General features: G+C 36.5%; 1 long non-coding RNA gene across 1 annotated transcript in view; it reads left to right on the plus strand.

Annotated features, from left to right (window-relative positions):
• The first annotated feature begins 5,006 nt into the window (after positions 1 to 5,006).
• Positions 5,007 to 16,651, plus strand: part of LOC144323306 (uncharacterized) — a 132,827-nt gene continuing 121,182 nt past the window's right edge. Inside the window, exon 1 of the long non-coding RNA XR_013388720.1 lies at positions 5,007 to 5,200. This is a non-coding gene — a long non-coding RNA (uncharacterized LOC144323306). The remainder of the gene's footprint in view (positions 5,201 to 16,651) is intronic.

The following is a 16,651-nucleotide window of genomic DNA, read 5'->3' on the forward strand; positions in this document are numbered from 1 at the left end:
TAAAATACAGAATCTTTGCCTTCATGGAACTAATTTATGTTGCTATATTCAGACAATAAGCATGCAAATTAATAATATTAGCTCAAGAATAAAATAAAAGTGGATCATAGGAATCAAAGAGAAATTTCTGAGTCAGGATAGAGTTGGCTACATTTAGCTGGATTGATTTCAGAGTATTTCTTAGAGGAAGTAGCATGGAAGTCAACCATGCCAACACCTAAGATAAGATCATTTGAATCAGAAAGAATAGAAAAGACAAGTGTCCTGAGTTTTGCAAGTTTATTGAGACAGAAAAAAAAAAAAAAAAAGGAACAGTGTGACTGTGGTCATTTGAGAACAGTGTTAAAAGATGAGTTCGGAGAAGTCAGGAGTACCCAGATCATATGAAGTCGCTATGGTAGAAAATATAAATTGGCTTACTTGGCATCTATTACAACTCCCTCAATTTTGACTTTCTGTGTAACAGTGACAATAGGTTTTCCAGGCACCTTTCCTACTAGTTTGCCGTAAGTGAGCCAAGCTTTATGTATGAGTCTGAAATGAGCAACTGAAGGTGATAGCTACACACTGGAAGACTGTATCTCTAGGCAAGAACAAAGTAGAAGGGATTTGTTTGCTTGTGGCAACTATTGCAGTACCTAGGGCAGTCATCCACTGCTCCATTTGGTGTCTACAGATACTACAGCATAGATAGTCATGTTCCTTGGTTTTTTTGTTGGTGGTGGTGGTGATCTGATTGTACAGTGTCCAAAACTAGTTCTCTGACCTTTCTGGATAGTGTATTTGAATAATTTTTTACTCAACCCTTTCAAATAGAATATGTTGGGTGTAGGTAGGTGGTTCAGTCAATTAAGTGTCTGACCTGATCTCAGCTAAGGTCTTGATCTTAGGATTGTGAGTTCAAGCCCCATATTGAGCTCCACACTGGGCATGGAGCCCACTTGAAAAATACATACATACATACATACATACATACATACATACATAAAATAGATTATGTTGTCTGAAAATAAGGACCAAATATATGATGAAGCTTTTGGAATTGTAGAGGGCTCTTAAGAGCTTAACAAAACTTCCCCTCAAAAAGCAATGATAAAAAGGACAGAAGACAAAAGTTACCAAGTCAGAAGGAAGGAACATTGCTACTGATTGATCCTACAGAAATGAAAAGATTTAGAAGGAAATACTATAAGCACTTTTATGCTAATAGACAATCCCAATGAAATGAGCAAATTCCTAGAAAAATGCAGTTGTCAATGTTGAGTCATGAAGAGAGAAAGTATGGATTTATCTGTAACAAAGATACTTATTAGTAAGTAAAAATCTTACTAGAGAGAAAGCATAGGCCTAGGTAGCTCCATTAATGAATATCATCAGATATTTAAGAAAGAAATACCAAGCCTCCATAAACTCTTCCAGAAAATAGTGGACAAAGGAACCCTTTCCAGCTTATTTACTGAGAGCAGGCTTTACAAGTGACTTGTAAGGAGCAAAGAAATCTGAGAAAGGGACTGATTCAAACAGTTGCTCTCTCAGTGTGATCTCAAGGGTCCCTAGGGTGGTCATAACGGGAGTGTTAGAAGTGGGGTATTATAGGGGCCACACTTACCTCAGGGATCAATTGCTTTTCACCTAAGTTTAGCTTCTTTTGGGCACACATAGCCGTCAATAGATGTATGCTTCATGGAAACCAATGTATGATGACGATTGTTTCTTTGTTTTGTTTCCAAACTACATAAGGGCCTGAGCACATGAAGAGATGTGGAAGAGAACTGGTTTCTCTTTCCCAGGTCACACCCACATTAGGAGTCTGCAGCACCTCCAACTCCTCTAGAGGGGAGTGTTGCTTAATTCCAAATACCAAGTTTTGGCAGTCTTGGCTCTGAAATTCCAGGCTTGGATCTGAAAAACACTGGTGCAACCATTGTTCAGATGACATTTTCTGAGAAGTTTCCTTGGAAATGGAAATAATTTAACACAGTTTTTGAAGGTTGGGCTTAGGAATATTTCTGTAAAAAGACAATTGTCCTTAAACATGTGCAAGGATGAATGAAATATGCGAGGCTAAAGTGTTCTTTCTTGTCCATTTGTTTACATCATCTGTCAGGTTCTCCTCACAGTATCAAACTCTCTCCTCTCTCCTCTCTCTCTCTTTCCCACCAGCCCTTCTTCTTTCTGCTCTGTCCAGTAACACTTAATCATCCTTCATATTTCATAAGTCTATTTGGAAGTCTTCTTGACCTTTTGTTCCCTAACACCTCTGCTAACCCCCAATGAATGATGAACAAATTCTCATGGAAAACAGAGGACATAAAGGTGAAAGAAACAAAAGTATAGAGAAAATATTTTAATACATTTTTGATGATGATCGTATACATTTCAGGAAACAACTTGGAAATGCCTGAGACTAATGCCTGACACTAAGGTTAAAAATAAGTGATTTTTTTCTGCCCTTCTGGAGCCAAAAGAACAAATACTACTAGCATTTGTTATTTTATAATATTACATCTATTGTAGTGGTGTGGTGCTATGTGAGACAATACAGTAATACTCCAATTCTAGAATCTACCATAATGAATTGTACTTTTTTGTGTCTATCACTCCCTTTAATAAATATTTGCTCAATTGAGTTGACCCAGGTTTGAGAGAATAGAGAAATGACTTCTACCTCAGGAAAATTCTAAATTTTCATTTTGAAAATTCTAAAAGAAAAATTTAGTTTCAGATAAAACTTACAAGATAGGTAATATATTTTTAGGTAACAATGAAAGAAGAGTATGTTAATTGGAGGAAACAGAAGGAAGTGGAAATGTCACATAATAATGGCAGTTGTCATTTACAGCTTACATATATCAGGTAATTTATATACATCATCTTGTGTAATTCTCACGATGACCTTAAATCCCCATTCTGTAAATGGGGAAACTCAGGTTCAGAGATTTTGAGTAATTTATTGAAGGTCACACAGCTCCTAGGTAACGGAGGCTGAATTCATTCCTCATAGCTCTCTGAGTCTTAATCACCATATGGAAGACTCATCCACACAGATCTCTTGTTACTGGATCAGAATTTATGTTGGAGAGAATTAGATTTTAAGACTAGAAAACTACTCTAGGGAAGCCTGTAGGTGAACAACTACATCTGTCAGTAGCTAAGCAATGTCTTGTTTCAATGACAGATGTGATATTTACAGGGAAACTGACCTTTTTTATATGTAAGAAGAGATTCAACACAGGATTCCATTTACTATGGCAGGATATGAAATTGACTCATGAGATATGGCCTTCCTAGTACTTCCAAACCCAGACTTTTAAAAAACCCTGAAATTGACAACAGGCATTTAACAACTAGCGACTAAATGGGATACTGGGAGAAGCATAGTTAGAACACAAAAGCTTAGGGGCAGCCTGGATGGCGCAGCGGTTTAGCGCTGCCTTCAGCCCAGGGCCTGATCCTGGAGACCTGGAATCGAGTCCCACGTTGGGCTCCCTGCATGGAGCCTGCTTCTCCCTCTGCCTGTGTCTCTGCCTCTCTCTCTCATGAATAAATAAATAAAATCTTTAAAAAAAACACACACACAAAAATTTAGATAACTTTTTATTACACTGGACTGTCTCCTGCCTTAGTTCAAGGTTCTGGTACTAGATTTCGTTATGAAAAAAATTTGAGATTACATTAAGATAAAGTAGCATATAATGAAAATTACGCATGGGATAGCTATATGAAATAAGATTTTCCCCACCACTTAAACAAGAACTGTATTAGAGATGTAAAGACTTCTTCTCATAAAATATATAAATTACAGTCTAGCTAATGGAAGCTTGATTGTAATTTGTCTCAGCTTTGGGCTAATCTGGAAGGTAAAATGTAGGGATGGTAGGTAAAAACTCTGGATTTAAATACTGTGGCGATTATGGTAGCCTAAAGATACAGAGACCTCCAACTTAGGAAATGTCTTCTGTAATTGAAGAGTAAAGAAGGAAAGGAAGGGACGCCTTGGTGGCTCACTGGTTGAGCATCTGCCTTTGGCTCAGACCTGGGATCGAGTCCCACATCGGGCTCCCTGCATGGAGCCAGCTTCTCCTTCTGCCTGTGTCTCTGCCTCTCTGTGTCTCTCATGAATAAATAAATAAAATCTTAAAAAAAATTTTTTTATTAAAAAAAAAAGGAAATGAAATCTATGCTTTACTCTGACTCACAGTTTCTACACAGGAAACTTCCATTCATCTAATGTATACACACAAACATACATACATACTTCTGAGTAAACTTTATATTCTACTAGGTCGATACCTACCGGATTTATTTAGTTCTGTCAGCCAAAGACAGCACCAGTCCGCATTCTCAAATTATATCTATCACACACAAAAGACTTATATATTTGTATTGTGGTCTTTTGTCTCTTTTTATAGACACTGTGATTGAACTCCACCTATAGTGATGGAATTCATTGCAATATTAGGAAAGTATATTTTCTCTTTTGGAGATGAGTTGTAAATTGACATTCTTGAGTTTCACTGGATTTACACATAACCAGTTAGTTCCCTAGTTAAGATAAAATACTTAAAAATGAAACTAGAATATAGCAAGTTCAGAAAAGCTATCCTGGAGCTGATAGTTTGCTGAGAAAATTGATTTCCTTGGTTTTTAAAATTTAACTAGAAAACTTTTAGTAGAGCTCTAAATTTAATAAAGTGGTCAGATATTTAAAAAAAACTAAGATGCAATATCTGAAGACTAATTTTTAAACTAATCTGGGCAATATTTTCTTGAATTGAAGAAAATGACATCATTAAATATAATTTAACAACTCCTTTATCATGAAAATTAAAACTAACATTTTACCAACTGTAGTTATAATGGTTATAGAACAGGAAGATATTTTTCCTGGATATGCATATTTTGTATAGTGAGTATTTTGTATATTGAGTGAATCAAAAATAATGTGTGTACCTGTGATCCTATTACTGTATGCTGATATTTTTCTTTTTTTTTTTTTATGATTTACTTATCTCTGAGAGAGAGAACAAGACAGAGAGCACGAGTGGGAGGTTCAGAACCAGAGAGAATCTCAAGCAGACTCCAAGTTGAGCACATAACCTAATGGGGCTCGATCTCACGACCATGGAATCATAACCTGAGCTTAAACCAAGAGTCAAACACTTAACCAACAATGCCACCCAGGCACCCCTGCATGCAGGTATTTCTTTTATAGCAGGTATTCCTGATATGATTTAGCTAATTTACATTTAAATAACACAAGCTTTGTAGAAAAAAAAAAACAGGTAGACTAGAGTGATCAAAGAATAGATAGAGTTTGTGATTTTAGGGGTGATACAATCTGTTGTTTTAGAATCAAATTCAGTAATTTTTCAGCTTTTAGTGAGTATCAGATTCATGTAAATGCCAGTCTGGGATTTGACTTTACCTTTTTTTTGTAAGCTATTATATTAACCTGTTACTTTTCATGGATGCTAGTAGAAGATACAAGACTCCAAGGTCAGAGACGATGGACTTTATTATTCACAATATTGCAAGCAGCGTGTGAACATCAATAGATACCTCATTCCCTTGTCCTATCGGCCTCCAGGGCTCTGTGGAGTGATGGACTAGATTCCAGGTGTCTTAATTACAATTATGTTGGAATCTACCTGCTTCTTTTTTCCCCTAGGTTGCCGTTCAGGGAGTATACCAGTCAGGCCCACCGGAGCTTACTAACAGGAGAAAGATAAACATCATGCCCAGGGATGGTCAAGGAATAATTCTGAATTTTCAAGATAGTTTTATATGTTTATCCTCCCCTTTTCTCTGATCATTGCCCAGGAGGGAGCCAAGAGGAGTCAACTCATTCTTGGATGGTCATATTCAGTGACTAAGTTACCTCACTAAGAAGTATAGAGATAAAGTACATAGAATCAGAAAGAGTTTTTAGGTGATTTCTAAAAAATCCATTCCACCTCTCAGAGATAGCAGCTAAAAGTGATAACAGGTGTGAATGTCTCTCAACTACCATAATCATCTGCCTGTATTTCAGTGGCTTTTAAGGGGCAAACCACTGCCAGACTAGAGAGATGGTTTGGAAAGCAGAACCTAGAGCACAGTCTAGATTTAAGAATCATATTTGGGTAGCCAGAGTTAGCTGATTAGATTAGAACAGCAGCACTCTTACCAGGAAGTGTCGACAGTCATGAAATACCATAGGTAGCCTAAGCAAGATGGATAAAAAATCCCATGTAGTCAGTTTGCCAAAGAAGGCAGGAGCAATTATTTCTGCAATGTGCTTTGAACTGTGTGAGTCAAATTTTTATCAAGAGCCACGTTTGGCATGAAGTGATTTCTGCACCAGAAACATAGAGTCCTTTACTTTACACCCTGCCTACAAAAGGAAAAAGTAGATGTGCTGCCCTTTCTAATGCAACGATGAATTTAGGAGGTGATGGTCACCCTCTGAGCAGGCTCGATCAGCAGCTTGATGTTAGTTGGTCTCATCAGAGAATGGGCCTTTACGGTCAACATCTACATGAGTGATAAAGTCTGAGCACCAGCTGAGATTTGTTTCCACAGTTCATGGCCCTGCAAAGGCGTGTATTTAACCGGCTACTCTGTGGTCTTCCAAGTGGTAGACAAAACACCTGGGATGCTGGCAGCCTCTCAAGTGTTAATAAAAATGTAAAAAAGATTCATGAAGGGTAGTTTGGGCCAGAGCTATTAAGAGGGTCTTGAGTTCTGCTCACTGACTGGAGTAACCCATCCACTTCTGTTTGCAAGTAGCTGGCACACATACTGAACATCAGTAGTGGTTCAGTGGACACCACTAAGTTTTAATTTAGCCGAGCCATCAGTAAACCAGGCCTAGAAATTTAGAACACCTGTGAATCAAAGCCCCCCCCCCACATTGAGCCAGCAGTGTCACTTCATGAAGGCAGTGAAATTAATGTTTCTTTCAAAGATGTAGCTGCCTCTTTTTTGATATAAAGGCAACATGACATTCTTGCCAGTCCAACTGTGCTCTTGACTATACCATTCCCTTTTGACTAGTGAGGCTTGCTGAATTTCCTTGTTAATGATCCTGGACATCTTTTTATATGTTTATTAGTTATTTCTATTTGTTGTCTGTGTGTGGCCTCTTTCCATTATTTGCCGGGTTTTTAAATTTACTTGTTCATACTCATATTGCTTTGTTAAAATTCTTTTTATGTTATGCTTGCAAACATTTATTATTTGTTATTTAAGGTACCTTTCACTATACAAAAATCTGTAATCACTGCATATTCAAGTCAGCCGTATCGCACCTACGTCTCTTCTGGGTTTGGTGCATTATCTCAAAGGTATTCTTCTCCTTCACTATTATGAAGATATTTCCATATTTTTTCTTCCAAACATTATAATGTTTGAATTTTTAAACCCTCTAGAATTCCTTTATATGTTTGAAGGTTAGTAATCAAACTTTATTTTCTTCTAAATAATTAGTCAATATCCTAAAAGCATTCATTGTATTATTCTCCCATTTGCCATGATTTAAAAAGCCTCTTTTTATTTTCTTGCAAAAATTCCAAATATGCTAGGATACCTATTTTGGACTCTTTGTCTGAGTCTAAAATACTAGCATAATGGTGCTGACAGGACAGGAAAATAATTATGTGATATTGTTTGGAAATGAATAGTAATTTTTAGATATTGCCTTGTAGCTCATAATATCATTACATTTCTCAGATCATGCTGAAATGTGCATTTTTAAAAATTTTTTATAATTTTACAAGAAGAATTATTAATAGATCTTATGTTACATTTAGGAAAATGAATGAAATTTAATTTTTATAAGTAACTATTCAATAGCAAAAATAGTTTTAGTTCTAAAGCATCCCAATAACTGGGATTCATCTTTTTCAGCAAGGAAAGCCCTCGCTTGATTCTATATACTTACTCCATTGCCAGAAACCCAAAGATGTGAATGAGGTCAAAGGGGGTTAAGGATTTACATTTTCTTTTTTTGGCAATTTTCTTTATCTTTGTGTCAAGACAAAAATCTACTGAAGCCCATGTAACTGACCTTTCAGTCTTATGTGAGGGAAATCTTGAATATTTAACTATATTTAATTATGGATTAGAGGTTTCATCATCACCAAGAGGTAACCTCTCTAATGCCTAAATCTTGGTATATGAAATCCTCCAAATGAGTCCTACATTAACTGAGACACTGATATGGAATTCTATTTCAAGCTTAATTACTGCTATTTGGTTCTTGGGTTTAGCCTTCAATCATGTATATGGAGTGTAGTCATTCATAGTCTAATGTTGGACTAACCGTTCTAGCAAGATGGAGACTTGATTGCTTTTCTTTTAAGATAAGTAGGGAATGCATGCCCAGCAGTCTTTGCCTAATTATATCATTTAATTTTACTACAATCCAGTAAATTAGATTTTATTATGTTCACTTTACTGATGGGACAAATCATACTCAGAAAGATTAAGTGATCTGCCCAATGCTAAAAGCTAACAAAGAACAAATTTGGAATTTAAAACTTTGTCAGTAGGGTTCCAAAGTCCATGGTCTCTCTGCTCTATCATTATTCAAATCAAGTTTCAAGGAGCTAACTTGAGGGTGTATACTGATAGCCCTAAGCAGTGACCCTACTGATTGAATGAATTGTAGTGGAAAGGAGGCATATTTTGGTTACTTCTGGGCTCCTACACACATATTAAGAAGAGTAAGGGATTTATCGTTATTTTGTTTTTAAATTTGAAGCATGTGTTCAAATACAAGTTCAGGTGTTATTTAAATCATTTCTCCCCACACCCATTTTTGGGGGGCAGTTATGTTATTTGCCTGAATACAGCTTGGCTCCTTTGCTTCTGTTTGTATTCATTTCTGAACATGTAGAAATCTCACAGGAAAGTGTTACTGCCTTCCTTCTTTCTGTTTCCTTCCACTCCCTTAACTTACTACTATTTCATTTTCCAGTCCTGCCTGTTACCAGACTCTCCTCTCTCCATTTAGGTTCTGGTCACATACCCTTGGTTCTCATGGTAAAATTGATTTCCCAGGTTTTGATCCCTTTGTGTGTCTAAGCACTCAAGACATCCTCGTCCTCTGGCTCCTGCTGCCAGAATTGAGCTGCTTTTGTTACATTTTTATTTCTGATTCAGGCAGCAGAGTATGTAAGGGGATGGATTAAAGAGCCATAATGTCTAGATTTGAAAGCTGATTCATGTTTAATCAGCTGAGGGTCCTGGGTAAACAACTTTACTAGTTTTCTATAAAATTGGGATTATAATAGTAGGACCTTATAGACTTATTTCAAGAAGGATATAAGCTAATATTAGTAAAGTGCCTAGAACAGTGGCTGATGCATAAAAATTGTTATGACCATCTTGTAAGTAAATAAAACGAGATGGTCCATTAGCCCAGCCTAACTCCCACAGAGGGAGAAGCAAACTAGATTTCTTGACATTTGTTTTCCAACAGAAAGCCCTGGTTCTTAAAGCTAAATCATTCTCTGCTTTGGGTTTATCATCTTCCAAACCAGAATCTTGGACAGCTGCTTCTCTTTTTTGCTCTTTATGTCATGCTTCCAGAAAGCCCAAAATTTGGCACTGAACAGCAATAGAATGAGTGTTTGCAGAGTTTAGGGCTCTAATTAACATAAAACTGCTTAAAAACTACAGGGACTTTGCATTTAAAGGGATATAACATTTACAGGCAACATAGAAACTGAACATTTTGTGGGGCATGTTTTTCAAGTGGACCTGAAAGCCTGGGGAACAGGACTATAAATGCACTTGTAAATGAGTAAGACCCGGTTCCAAGCAAAAAACTTAATCCTACTCTTTTTTTTTTTATCTTTTTTGAGATTTTTGAAATTTTTATTGTTTTTTGTTCACATGTGTTCATAGATGTGGCTTGCAGTGGTGATAGTATATACCTAATTTTTATTCTTTTTCTTTTCCTTTTTAATTTTAATTCCAGCGTAATTAACATACAGTGTTATATTTGCTTCAGCTGTACAATATAGTGACTTAACAATTCTATATATTACTCAGTGGTCATCAAGATGAGTGTACTCTTAACCCCTATTACCTATTTCACCCATCCCCCACCCACCTCCCCTCTGGTAACCTTCAGTTTGCTCTCTATTGTTAGGAGTCCGGTTTTGGGGCTGTTTTGCTCTCTCTTTTTTTTTTTCCTTTGTTTATTCTGTTTCTTAAATTCCACATGTGAATGAAATCAGATGGGTATTTGCCTTTCTCTGTTTTATTTCACATAGAATAAAACTCTCTAGATCCATCCATATTGTTGCAAATGAAAGATTTCATTATTTTTATGGCCGAATAATATTTGGAAAATAATATATATGTGTGTATATATAATTTTCCAAATATTATATATTAATATATTATATATATTTATACACACACATATACCTTCTTTATCCATTCACCTATCGATGGACACATAGGTTGCTTCCATGATTTGGCTATTATAAATAATGCTGCAATAAATATAGGGGTGCATGTATATTTTTGAATTAGTGTCTTTGTGTCCTTTGGGTAAATACCCAGTAGTGGAATTACTGGATCATAGAGTAGTTCTATTTTTAATTTTTTGAGGAAACTCCATGTTGTCTTTCACACTGGCTGCACTCAGTTTGCATTCCTACCAAGACTGCACAAAAGTTCCTTTTTCTCCATATATTTCTGGTTTCCGGAGTTTTTGACTTTAGCCGTTCTGACAGGCGTGAGGTAATACCTTGTCATGATTTTGATTTGCATTTTCCTGATGATGAATGTGTCTTCTTTGGAGAAATGTCTGTTCATGTCCTCTGTCCATATTTTAATTCGATTATTTGTTTTTTTGGTTTTGAGTTATATAAGTTCTTTATATATTTCGGTTTCTTTTTTTTTTTTAAAGATTTTATTTATTTATTCATGAGAGACACACAGAGAGAGAGAGAGAGAGAGAGAGGCAGAGACACAGGCAGAGGGAGAAGCAGGCTCCATGCAGGCAGCCCGATGTGGGACTCAATCCTGGGTCTCCAGGATCATTCCCTGGGCTGAAGGCAGCGCTAACCCGCTGAGCTGCCCTATATTTTGGTTTCTAACCCTTTATCAGATATGTCATTTGAAAATATTTTTTCCCACTCAGTAGGTTTCTTTTAGCTTTATTGGTTGCTTCCTTTGTTGTGCAGACAGTATGAAAATAGACATGTAGAACAATGGAACAGAATAGAAAGCCCAGAAATAAACCCACATTTATATGGTCAATTAATATTTGACGGAGGAGGCAACACTATGTAATGGTTAAAAGACTGCCTCTTCCACAAATGGTATTAAGAAAACTGGACAGCAACATGCAAATTAATAAAACTGGATCACTTTCTTACACCATACACAAAAATAAACTCAAAACGGATTAGGACCTAAATGTGAGAACTGAAACCATAAAAATCCTAGAAGAGAGTACCGACAGCAATTTCTCTGATATCAGCCATAGCAACATCTTTCTAGATGTGACTCCTGACAACAGCCAAAATAAAGTATTGGAACTATATCTTTAATACCTCAGATTCGTCTGGTTTATTCAAGAAAATCACTTTCAATGTTCATTTGATTCATCTCTGATGCTCTTAACAAATAAGAACCTTAAAACATTTTTCACATTCTCACCTCATTCTCAATTAACCTAGTTCTTGACTGAATTTCTTCAAATTCAGAATTTCTGATTGTTTCTCAATTGTTGGATTCTTATCCACCCAAATGATCTCATCTGTGTTGCTAAGTTTCTGCTAGGGTCAAGTTGACATTTTATTATTCTCCAAGTTCAGATAGTATCCAAAGATTGAAAATAGCTCCCCACCTTTAAAACTAGCTTAATTAACATTTATTTACACCTAATTATTTTCACCTAATTTATTTACATTAATTCTCTTAAAAATTCTGTCAAATGTTTTAATTCTGGAAGCTTTTATTTTCACTTATCTTTGGTGAGTTTCTATTTTCACTTGAGATCATCTTTTATTTTCAGGTCATCCCTAGGGATATATCGATTTGAAGAACGAACATCTGTCTTTTATCATTAGTTTGAAAGGTATTATACAAATACTGGTTCTGTTTCCATGACAAAGAGAGAACAAAACATGTGAATCAAAAGATTCAGATTGAGTCCTGTATAATGTAACTGCAGTCAAATGTTATGTCTTCCTAGCTACCGGAGAGAGAATGGTAGAAAGAAGGAGAAACCCAAATCTGACCTTTGAAAAAAACCTTTTCTATCAGAATGAACTTCTGAATGCAAAGGTAGGCCACCATTAAAAAGGCCAGAACAAATTCTTCCAAAATATAACAAAGAGACGCATTTGGCCAAGGGAGTGATCTATTCACTTGATGTCCAAAAGAATCAGCAGAACCTGTTTTGTGCGTAGTAACCAAATTTGTTAAGTAACAATTCTTTCAAATTGTTCCTATATAATATGGATGTTTTGTATGAGAATTTATTTGAATCAAAGTAGCTACTTTGTTCTCTTGCCTTATTAATTCCCCTCCCCAAACTGGTCCCCAATCCATCTGGCGTCATTTGCCGTTTGTGGCTTTCACAACTGGGTGTAGTGGTGGCTACTGGTTTCTGGCAAGCAGAGAACAGAAACACGGCCAAATATCCTCCAATGCACAGAACACTGTCCCACAACAAAGAATTATCCCACCCAAAGGGTCAATAATGGCAAAGTTGAGAAACCCCGAATTAGTTGTTTAAAAATATAGATAATGAAGGAAACAAGGTTATTCATAACCAAAAATTCATGCCATTTCTGGAAACTTGAAGAAATGTTCCTTACCTTCCAACAACAAAATGTGACAGAAATTTCAAAGTGTCTTTCCAAAAATGGGACATACGTAGCCACAGTTATGTTTCCCTTTCACTTGCCTCCTTGATTTTCCTGATGTGGGATTTTAAGGGACAGAGGGGAGGTGGTTGGTATAATGTGTTTGAAGTGCCCTGTAATCTGCAGAGAGCTATATGGTTGTAAGGAGCTCTTGTAAAGATAAAAGCCCAGGGCATCCTTGAGCAGGGTTCTTGTTGTCTGATGCCATTGCTGACTTTGTCCTGGATATTTTATTTCTCCTATAGGTCATTCCCTTTGAGCATGATCTCTATCCTTACTCCTTTCACCTAGTACCGCCTTGTGTTTCAGCACAAAACATACGGATGCAGTTTAGTATTAGGCTCTATTTTTCTGAAATGTCAGAGGTTGAGTTTCAAATTCTATACAGATGACTAAAACCCAGTTATTCTCCAGTAAACAAAACAAAACAAGAATTCTGCAGATGTATTTCCTGGCAGCTGTAGGGCAAACAGCCCTTGTTGCTTCAATCTGATCAAGTCTTTTGAAGAGCTTTAGTACCACCCAGTTGTCTCTGGGCCTCTGAATCATGATTTATTACAGTAATACTTCCCATTGCTCACCCCAGGAGCTTTCAGAAATAGCTTCCTTGGTAGTTCCAAATACATTTGGAAGATCAACTGGAGAAGCAAATGTTCGAGGGAATCTGAAGCTCTGCTTTACTGATGAAGGGGATCAGAGAATATATTATCATCACAACCAGAAATAAACATCCTTACTGTTTAGAAACTGGAGTATTTTTAAGGTTTTTACGGGTACAGCCCCTGCAGCCTGTACTGGCAAATAATTCTGTAATATTGGCCCCAAACCCCTTGGGTACAAAGAGGGATTTCTCTCCTGTCTGTGACCCCTGTCCTTGTTTAGTAGCCGAGTCAAACCACAAACTGTGTTGCTAAATTTAGGAAAGAAATATTTTGCATATGGGCCAGGATTTGAATAATTATGCTTTCTGGCTCTAGATTTTTGACAAGGCATTGTGAATTAGAGACCAAAAACATCAAGGAGCACTTAAGACTGATCTGTTTTTAAATACTTTCTCCAAAGCATTCTCTGGTAAGAGGTGACTATTTCTTTTCTTAAAAGTTAAGACAGTCTCTCTCTGGTATTCCTCCCACGGAGATGCCCCTGATTTATCATGAGACAACTCATGAGGACTGTAAGAAGACATTCCAAATGGTTCTACTATCACATCTTCTAGATCCAAGAAGAGCACTTCTTTGTTTTGGAAATTCTTGGCTTCCTTAAAGCTCACCATTCTCGGAGAGGAAATAGGTTGATACATCTCTCTTTCTCTCTCAGTAATGGATATAGTAAATAGATATTTAATTCAAAATTATATGAATATTCTTTACTTCAGAATCTTTTTTTTAAGATTTTTTTTAAAGATTCCAAGCACATGATTATAGAGATCCTGTCATTTCAGTACATTAATATAAAGCACTGTATCTTGATAATACAGAGAGAAACGCATCAGAACAAGTCACAAGATGAACATCTGCTACCAAACTTACATTGAAAGGTGTTGGTCCAATACAGGGAAGCCACTTTTTGAGATCCTCAGGTGACTATGGCTTTTTGGGCTGGTCTTGAATCTTAGAAACATAGAGTTTAGGGCAGAAATGAAGGGATGAATAACTGTCAAAAAGGGAAGCAAAATGAAATGGAAGTTTAAAGTAGCTGATGAGAATGCTGTGGCATAACATGACTTCTGTGCTTTGACCATAACTAGTACCATACTAGTGCAGGGGTGGCTGTTTCCATGGCAGTGGACTCTTGGGGCCAATAGGTCTTCTCCAATTAATAGTTTGAATTCCTCATATTTCTCACTCCTTTTCACTTAAAACAAAATCCCTCCAAAATTGATATTCAGATTCAGAATATCAATCTCCTTCCCTAAAATCTCAGAGAAAGTAGTAGCATCCCTCATTTTCTTTTTCTTTTTTTTATTTATTTATGATAGTCACAGAGAGAGAGAGAGAGAGAGAGGCAGAGACACAGGCAGAGGGAGAAGCAGGCTCCATGCACCGGGAGCCCGACGTGGGACTCGATCCCGCATCTCCAGGATCGCGCCCTGGGCCAAAGGCAGGCACCAAACCGCTGCGCCACCCAGGGATCCCCAGCATCCCTCCTTTTCAATGCTAATCCTCCACTTGTACTGTTAGTCCATCCCCTTAGCTACCTCCAAGGCCTTGTTCAAATTATTCTGTATCTCCTCTATATTATTTTATTTCCATATTCCTTCTATTGAGATATAATGTCACATAGTAGGGTATCAACTTGATTATAGCTGCACAAATTGATATTTTTCATATGCATATATATCCATGTACTCAACACATTATATATGTAATATATACATATTATATTAATATATACATATTATATATGTGTGTGTGTGTGTGTGTGTGTGTGTGATCAACATTTCCAGCACTCTAGCAGGCTTCCTCATGCCCTCACCAGTATATACTTCCCCCAAAGGTAACTACTATTCTGACTTCTTTCATCAGAAGTTGTTGTTGCTTTTTAAGTTTCATTATTTATTTTATTCATTATTTTATTTTATTTTATTTTATTTTATTTTATTTTATTTTATTTATTTTATTTTAGAAAAAGATGGAGAGTATTCATACATGAGTCAGGGGGAGAGGCAGAGGGAGAAGGAGAAACAGAATCTCAAGCAGGCCCAGCTCAGATCCTGATGTGGGACTCAGTCTCACACCCCTGAGATCACCACCTAAGCAGAAATCAAGACTCAAAAAAAAAAAAAAGAAAAGAAATCAAGACTCAGGTGCTTACCCGACTGAGCCACCCAGGCACTCCTAATTTCCTAGTTTAATTTCAGTGAAATAATAGATTATGTCCTTTCATATCTGCCTTCTTTTTGCTCAGCATCATGTCTTGTGAATCAATTGTATTAGGGTGTGTGGGAGTAGTCTGTTCTTTTTCCACAGCTCTACATAACTGTACTATATGGATATTTTGTGATTTATTTCTCTATCCTACTGTTCATGGACATTGCTGTTTGCAGCATGAGGCTTTTATTAATAATGTCATGAACATTGTAATACAGTTGTGGGGTTTTTTGGTGAACACATTCACTAATTTATTTTGCAAATCTCAGAATAGAATCAAAGGTTCAAAGATCGATGGGATGTGTATGTGTGTGTGTGTGTGTGTGTGTGTGTGTGTGTGTGTGGAGGGAGTTTTGGTACACACTACTAAACAATTTTTTAAAGTTTTTGTGTCATTTTTACTACTGTGTGAAATTCTAATTGCTTCACATCCTTGGTATTATTAATTCTTCAGTTCATCCATTCAGGTGAAATAAAGTGGTATCTCATAGTTTTAATTGGAGTTTCCCTGATGACTTTTTATGTTGATTATTTTTCTGTAGACTTTTTGACTATCTTTTACAAAGTGTCTATTCAGGTTTTTTTGCTCATTAAAGAAGATGATTGTCAGTGGTTTTTTCTCTATAGCTTTTAAAATATTTTGGAATTAAATTTGTTTCAGATATGTGTATTATGAATATCTTCTCTCAGTATGAAACCTACATTATCATAATCTGAATTTTGTCTTTTTAGAAACAGAAAGTTCTTATTTTTTAAAAAAGATTTTATTTATATATTCATGAGGGACACAGAGAGATAGAGAAGAAGAGACAGAGGCAGAGGAAGAAGCAGGCTCCATGCAGGGAGCCTGACGTGGGACTCGATCCCGGAACTCCAGGATTGCGCTCTGGGCCGAAGGCAGGT

The sequence above is a fragment of the Canis aureus genome, chromosome 11 (genome assembly GCF_053574225.1).
Source record: "Canis aureus isolate CA01 chromosome 11, VMU_Caureus_v.1.0, whole genome shotgun sequence".
Classification (NCBI taxonomy): Eukaryota; Metazoa; Chordata; class Mammalia; order Carnivora; family Canidae; genus Canis; species Canis aureus.